Source organism: Agelaius phoeniceus, chromosome 1 (genome assembly GCF_051311805.1).
Source record: "Agelaius phoeniceus isolate bAgePho1 chromosome 1, bAgePho1.hap1, whole genome shotgun sequence".
NCBI lineage: Eukaryota > Metazoa > Chordata > Aves > Passeriformes > Icteridae > Agelaius > Agelaius phoeniceus.
In genome coordinates, this window is record NC_135265.1 from 124,104,221 (window position 1) to 124,111,533 (window position 7,313).

At 35.6% G+C, this 7,313-nt stretch overlaps 1 long non-coding RNA gene across 1 annotated transcript in view; it reads left to right on the plus strand.

Annotated features, from left to right (window-relative positions):
- The window catches only part of LOC143696125 (uncharacterized), a 29,041-nt gene extending 23,156 nt beyond the window's left edge, over window positions 1-5,885 (plus strand). The window contains exon 3 of the long non-coding RNA XR_013185534.1: window positions 5,849-5,885. This is a non-coding gene — a long non-coding RNA (uncharacterized LOC143696125). The remainder of the gene's footprint in view (window positions 1-5,848) is intronic.
- Window positions 5,886-7,313: the final 1,428 nt, after the last annotated feature.

Sequence of the window (7,313 nt, forward strand, 5' to 3'; positions counted from 1 at the left end):
TAAATCATATAATGGTTTGGGTTGAAAGGCACTATAAAGCTCATCTAGCTCCAGAACTCCTACCAAAGGCAAGGATGTCACCCATTAGATAACATTCCTCAGGGCCCCATCTAGCCTAGCCCTGAACACTGCCATGAATTGGAAGATTTCAAAATACGTCAAAAAAAATTCTATCCTAAGGAATCTTTAAGAAAATATGAAAACAGGGAAGAAAAAAAAGGTAAAGTACGAGTAAAATTATGTGTATGATTAGAAAATTACAGTTTTAATAAGACATGTTCTGGTGCAATATTGGGAGATATTTTCACAGGGAACTGAAGATACTGTAAATCTGAGGTTAGTCTAAGATATTTCAAATAGTGAAAAGCAGCTAGCCCTATACTGTGTGAAACTGCTATAATTAAGCTCTGGAATATCTCAAACCTAGGTATTGTCATCAAAAGTACTAAAAGGCAAGTTGTCTAAATATGGATTCCATTCAATGTCCGCTGGTGATAAACAAATATTAAGAATTTATTTTCCTTTTTATTAAAAAAAATTCACCATATTAACACTTTCCTTTGTGTCTGGGAAAGTTGGAATTAGCAATCAGGTAAAAATCAAAGGTCTGCCTCTGAGAGCTTGTCTCTACCACTGACTCTTTACTCACATAGGGCTGGGCTACTTAGGGAGGTGATCCTGACAGGAAGAAAAATAAATATCCACTAATATTTTAAAACTACAGAAGTTAGCTATTTTTACCAAAACTATGGATTTAGATATTACTGTCTCTAGAAAAATCTTTCCAAATTTCAAAAATTTACAAACCCCCAAAAAATTAGCACGCACTGTGTCACGGGTGAAAAATATATATGGGAACAGGGAGGAGGCAGGTAATTCCCCAAAATGAACCTTGGCACTTTTGCAGAAGCTTGTCATTCATTAGCTGCCACTGGTAGGCAATGATTTTAAACTTTGAAAACAGTGCATCTTGCAAGGTGAAGAAAAAAACCATGTCCTAAATTTTCCAATTAATACAGAGACATGAGGCATAGTTGTCTGTTAGAAGACTGATCATGCATTGCACATCTGCATGTAGACTATTTAGTCCAGAAAACTCAAGGCCTAGGGGTTAAAAAGATGGTCTCAGGAAAGGAAGAACTGGTTGCAGCAAACAAGAAGGGAGACTGGAACATGAAAAGGCAGGAGAAAAATTAATGGAATTGAGTAAGATCCTGTATTTCAGAGAGATGCATGCAGATGGATGTCATGGGACACCAAAAGATCTTTATTGGTAACATCTAAGATTGGAATGGTGAGAAGCTTCAGAGCACAAACTGACACAATCAGCATCCTCTGTGAGGATGGGAAGTCAAGACCTTGGGATTATAATTGAGCCAGAGTGCATTATCAAGTGTCTAAGATTAACAAAAAGGTATAACAGCTCTAATCAATTTGGTACTTAAGTAAACCCCAGTAACTCCAGTAAGAAAGGAAGTGTTCCCCCATGGCAACAGTAACTGAAACCTGCCATGAATTTGGTGTTTGCCCTGTTTCTCTCACAAAGATGCTATGGACAAAAAGAAACGCCTTCAAGTTGCTATGTAGTGTTAGCCAAATTAAAAAAAACAAGTTTTCAGGTTATCCAAAGTTAGGTATCCCTCATTTCAATGAGGAGAAAAACCTTAGTATGTAATCTACAGTACTGATTAAATGGTGGGTCTGTGTACCATATTTATAGAGTGCAATGCAATGGTGAAATGCCTCAAAAATCAGGTTCTGAGGTCTTAAGCTGGCCTTCTAAAATTACTATGTATTTCTGGCTTTAATTTCTTTTCCCCAGATTTTCAGATAATTTGGTATACTTATTTTTTACCAAAAGAGATGAAGTTACTCAGTAGTGAAATTCTCACGACTTATGATCAGAGGAAACATATTGGCTAACATTTTGAATTAGGTGTATTGAACATTAGTGAGTGGCCACAGAAAAATCTTTGTGGAAGTCAGCCTTTGTGACCACAGAACAGAATGTGGGCAGTGCACATTCAGTAAGGTCTGCTGCCAATAAATAGCAGTGAGAATAAAAATGTTGAAGAGGCTCATTGTCAGGGATTGTCTTGGACACAGATAAAATGAGGCCACTGAGAGTGGTTTAAATATGTGATCCTGTCATTTGGGTTTGCATGCTATTCCACATATGCACAAGTTACCTAAATTTTCTAAATTTTGGGTATTTTTCAACCTGAACAACATTCTTTTAACATAAGCCTTGACTTTCACATAAATTTTATTTGAAAAGATTGTTAGTTTCAAATTTGCCTAATAGACACTTCACTGCATATTCTGAAATCACCATTCATGCTTTTTTAACATTCAAAGGTTATCACTTTACATTACAGGAGTTTTAAATGACAGCCTTATATGTAATTTAGAAGTTTATCTATTTCCTGAGAATACTGGGTACCTCAGTTGTTCTTGCTTTTCTTCTGACAGACCTTCAAGTCTTTTCCACAGTGGATAAATATACAATTATTGTTGCATCTGTGCCATGTGAGAAAGGTTATAATTTATTAAGTATTTATGACTTCACTCTACCTTACCGAACATTTTTTCCAGCTCCATTGCTCTTATAATAGCTTTCTCATCTACCTAAATCAAAATGGTCTAGATTAAGTAATTAATTTAGAAGAATTTACCAGCTGAATTGTGACATGAATATGTGAAGGAAATGTGTGAGCACCTATGAAGATGGTCTAGTCTGACAGCATTCCAGAGCAGCGCCTTTTCCAATGATGCAGCAGCAGCAGAAAGATTGTGCCTGGAGTCTTGGACTACAAATTAAACTGGATTTAGACTTCCTCAGACTGTGTCTATGTAGGGCTTTAAAATAATTTACATTTAGTGAGAAAGCTAGAATCTGAAGAGCAGCTGAGTGACCATTGCATTTGCCTCTGTCTCCTACCTCTGGTCAACGTCTTTCAAGTATGCAAGGACTGCATTAGATGGTTGTGTCTGCAGACCTAATGGGCAGATCCAATCTTCAGACACAGCAGAAGGCAACAAGCCTCAAGAATCAGGCATGTATTACAGACAATCTGCACCATATTGAGGCTCATGAGCAGAAGGTGTCTTAAGGACCAGAAATATTGCAATTATCTTAGTTATTAGTTTATTCTGAATTCCGTATGTCACCTACCAAATACTTGAATCTTGTCCTGAGTATCAGATCCCACTGAGGTATACTTGCCTACACTTTTGAGAGGAAACCATGACAGAAGCTCAAAATCATGAAGTTATATATAAGGAACGTGATGTCAAAAGTCTGCCTTTTGGTAAGTCTGGTGAACTTGTTCTTTAAGAAGACTTTTTATCAATATTCCATCTTTGTAGTCCTTAGAATTTTAAACTAAAGCTTAAATAATAGGACACAAATAAACCTTAAAAGTTGAAAAAATGTGAACACAGCCAAGTGTTAGGGAGAAATTATCGTCTCAACTCCTATGACTGCCATAACTAATCCTTCTCAGGTGGCTCACTCTGAAGTCCTCCCTAACCTCCCATGTGATTTATCCAAGCACAGGAAGAGATCTGTGTATGTGCAGATGCAGCAAAATATTAATTAGGTCTAGGCAGAATAATAATTTCTGATCCATTCAATTCAGGTCAAGTTTGACCCTTTTTTTAGATGAAGTGAAAGACTATTAAAAGTTCTGAGGTGAGGGATGACTTCTGTTATAGTGCTATAACACTAAAAGATCCTCTCCAAGATGTAAGTCTGGAAGCTTCTGCAAACTAACAGCCTATCTGGGAGGAACAGCTCCTGAAAGCAAAAAGAAAATTCAGTGTTCTTTCTCATGTAATCCTTAGCCTTCTCTGCCAAGACTTCCACTACTGTGCCCACAATCACTCCTTGTGATACTGCTACTTATAACACAAGTCACTCAACAGCCGTCAGAGGATAATTATTCTCATGTACACATGACAGATCTGAACTGGCAGCCATGACATGAAATTCACTATCTTGTGTCACCAATCCCCCAAGCAGGCCATTTCTGACTACAGACTAATGACACTACTAAAGAAGGGGGAGAAAAGGTTCTTTATTATTATTTGTGTGGGTTTTTCCTGAAAAACAAATTTCAGTACTTGGCTTATAAACCTCTGAAATCTGAGTTTATCATAAGCAAAATAACACTACTACCTCACATGCAGGAAGGTTACTGTTTTGTTTGTTTGGTTTTTTTTTTTAATCTATTTCAATTACTATGAAAGTGTTTATGACCATTTGTTTCTAAAGCACAGCATCACATAGCAATCATTCTTTCATTAAATTAATTTATATTGTTCTGTGTCTTGGGTGTAATCCACAGGACTCACACATAGTTGACCTGATAAGTCTGATATTGAAAATAATGAAATATATCAGACATTTTTAAGCTACTTGTTTTGAAACCCAGTCCATATAATGCCTCTGTTAATCTGCACCAAAGTCAAAATTATTCTTTTTTACAACACATCAGATCACAGAGCACATACGATATTCCAGGCTTTATACACAGTTCTTACTGAATTATTCTTTTAAGTTTATAAAAGGAAATCCAATTCTCTAAAATTGATTTATTTCATATGTGGAATCTAGCATAACTTTTCCCCTTTTTGCCATTTATTTGGCTGGGAGATGAGTCTGCTTCCACTAGTGTGTTTTTCTGGTTTTTTTTAACAGAGTTAACATTTTTCAGGAAAAAAGCCAAAAATTGAAATTTGGTATACCTCTTTTTCCATCTATTTATGGTAATTATAGCTAATGAAACTGTTAAGTACTACCAAGTTCTTTTTCCCTTGTTTTGTTTTTTTTTTTTGACTTGTGTGGTCTATTGCAAAATAAGAGTTTGTGTTATGCCAAAAATCCCATTTCACTGTTTTGATTGGTTCAGAATCATAATTTTTTTCCAGGATAATAAGAAATTCAGCCCAAAAACATGTTAATAATTGTAGTAATAACCAAAAAAAGAAAACTGCTTTATTTCAGCATTAAAATTCATCTTCAGCTGCTTTGTTCTGTAATAACTAGGTCATCAGTTTAGGTGCTCCTGCTTAAAATGCATTTAGCATCCATATGTATTCCCTCACCTAGAGGCTTGATATTTTTAATGAGATTATATCAAGGAATGTGAAGACTGGAGAGCGGTAACATCATTTTCGTGTGTAATTCCCAGAACTCTGATCCATTTCAGGGAGGCAATTAAGACTGCTGACTACAATAAATGATACTAAGAGATTATGGAGGGGTTTTTTTCTGCATGAATGCATAGTTTAAAAAATAATTTAGGTTTATTTAACATAAAAAACACCTCCAGAGGGGGGATTTTTTTTTCAATTTCAATAATTGTAGGAAATATCTCTTCCGTCATTTATCTGTAAGGATCCATGGTGTATTCTTGCAATAAAGGATAACTTTGAGATGCTTTGACAAAATACGTGTATTTTAGTTTTTAATAATTTCTTTGTGCTGATCATTTCAAAATATCCATTTAGTACTGGAGAAATTGAGTGTCTGTGGTATGTATTTTGTGGGGGAGGGGTGTGTGTGTTTATTTGTGAAGTTTTTTTGCATTTTAATTTTTTTTTTTTTATCTGTGGAGGCCAATAATCTGAAGTAGCATTTAGATCAAAAGCTTCATGGGGATTAACCCTTGTCTTGTTACTGCTGACCACAAAAACTACATACAGAAGAATACAGAAGAATTGCTAAAAACAAATACCCTGGAATCAAAAGTTTGTTGTCTTGAAGAGTTAATTCTGGCAGAGAGGTGACCTTTATCCCTACGTACTCACTCTTTTTTTTTTTTTTTATCAAACCTCTCCAAAGGGACTCATCATATGCGGGGCTCTATGAAGAGAAAAAGAAGAGCATTGTCCTTATCACCTCCTTCCAGAAAGTGGCAGAGTAATAGGACTTTGTAAGGCGAAATGAAGCCCAGTCTGATGGCTGCTGATTAAAAATTGACTCTGCCACATCAAAGAAGAGTTGAAGGTGAAAATGATGATCACTTCCCTCTCCCAGGGACCCTGCACCATTTCTTTTATTCAACCTTGAAAGGTTCTTTCTGAATAAGATAATATCCCTCGAGTCCATTCTGGCTAGGCGGCATGGGAAAATGTAGATCAGTATGCCTATTCTCTATGAAAAAATGGGATTTTGTTAATGACATAGCACTCTAAAGTGATGGCTTGTATATGGTAAATGCTGAGAAATTAATTATAAAATGCCTCTTAGACTATAGATCAAATTAATTGCTAGTATGCATCTACTAAAAAGACCACTGTAAACTCAAACTGCATTTCTCGCCTCATTGCTGGAGATTTCTTTAGTTGAAATTTTATCCTGCACTGTCTTTTTTGGTTTTGCTTATTTTATAGCAAAATTTTTAGTAGAAGGACCATCGGTGAAATAATATCATTGAAATATAAAATTTTATGATGGGTCTGATGCATGTGAATTCCTGTTTTCTGATGTATGCAGAAAGAAGGAGACTGTTGCTCAGGTATATGAACTATGCAGAGAATATATGGGCAGAGAGAATAAAAAAATGCAGGTATATACATACATGAATGCTCAGAATGATACATAGCTGTGATATAATGCATGATACTTTATTTCCACTAGTTAATGTGTCTGGCAGGCAGAAGTAGAAAATTTACAGAGAAGATTATGTGAAAAATATTCCTCTCTATTTTAGGTTTTGGGTTTATACTTTATGCCAGCAATTCTAGAGAAATGCAAACCTTTTAATTCAGGGCACCAACTGATCATGCATATATCTAAGCAGACCAACAAGCTGCTCAACTGACAGCACAGCACCCCTAAATGCATAGCTTGAATAACAGCAACAAGAAAGGTCTTCCATGAAAAAGAACTTGTATAAAAAAACAATTTTACACATATGCTCACCCCCTCCCTACACTTTCCTCTGGTCTGCTGCTCTTGAGGATCCACAGAAAATGAGAAGAAGTAATGCTTCAGCCTGAAAAAAGTGTGTTAAAACCTTTACAAAAGTAGAATAACATAGTCCATGCATAAGAAAAGGTTCATTCCATGACTGGCAATGCCCACTATTTTCATGTATACCTAATTATCTACACTTCAGTGTATCTATCTGTCAAATACATTAAAAAAAATATTATGTGCAATAGGATGATGCATACATTTAATGCTATAACGTGTAAAAGCTTTACTGTATGTATGTTTGACATGTATGAATTACACAGTGAAACATAAGTTATTTATTCATGCTGATGAATGACACAAATATCATCCTGTTGAGATTGATGCA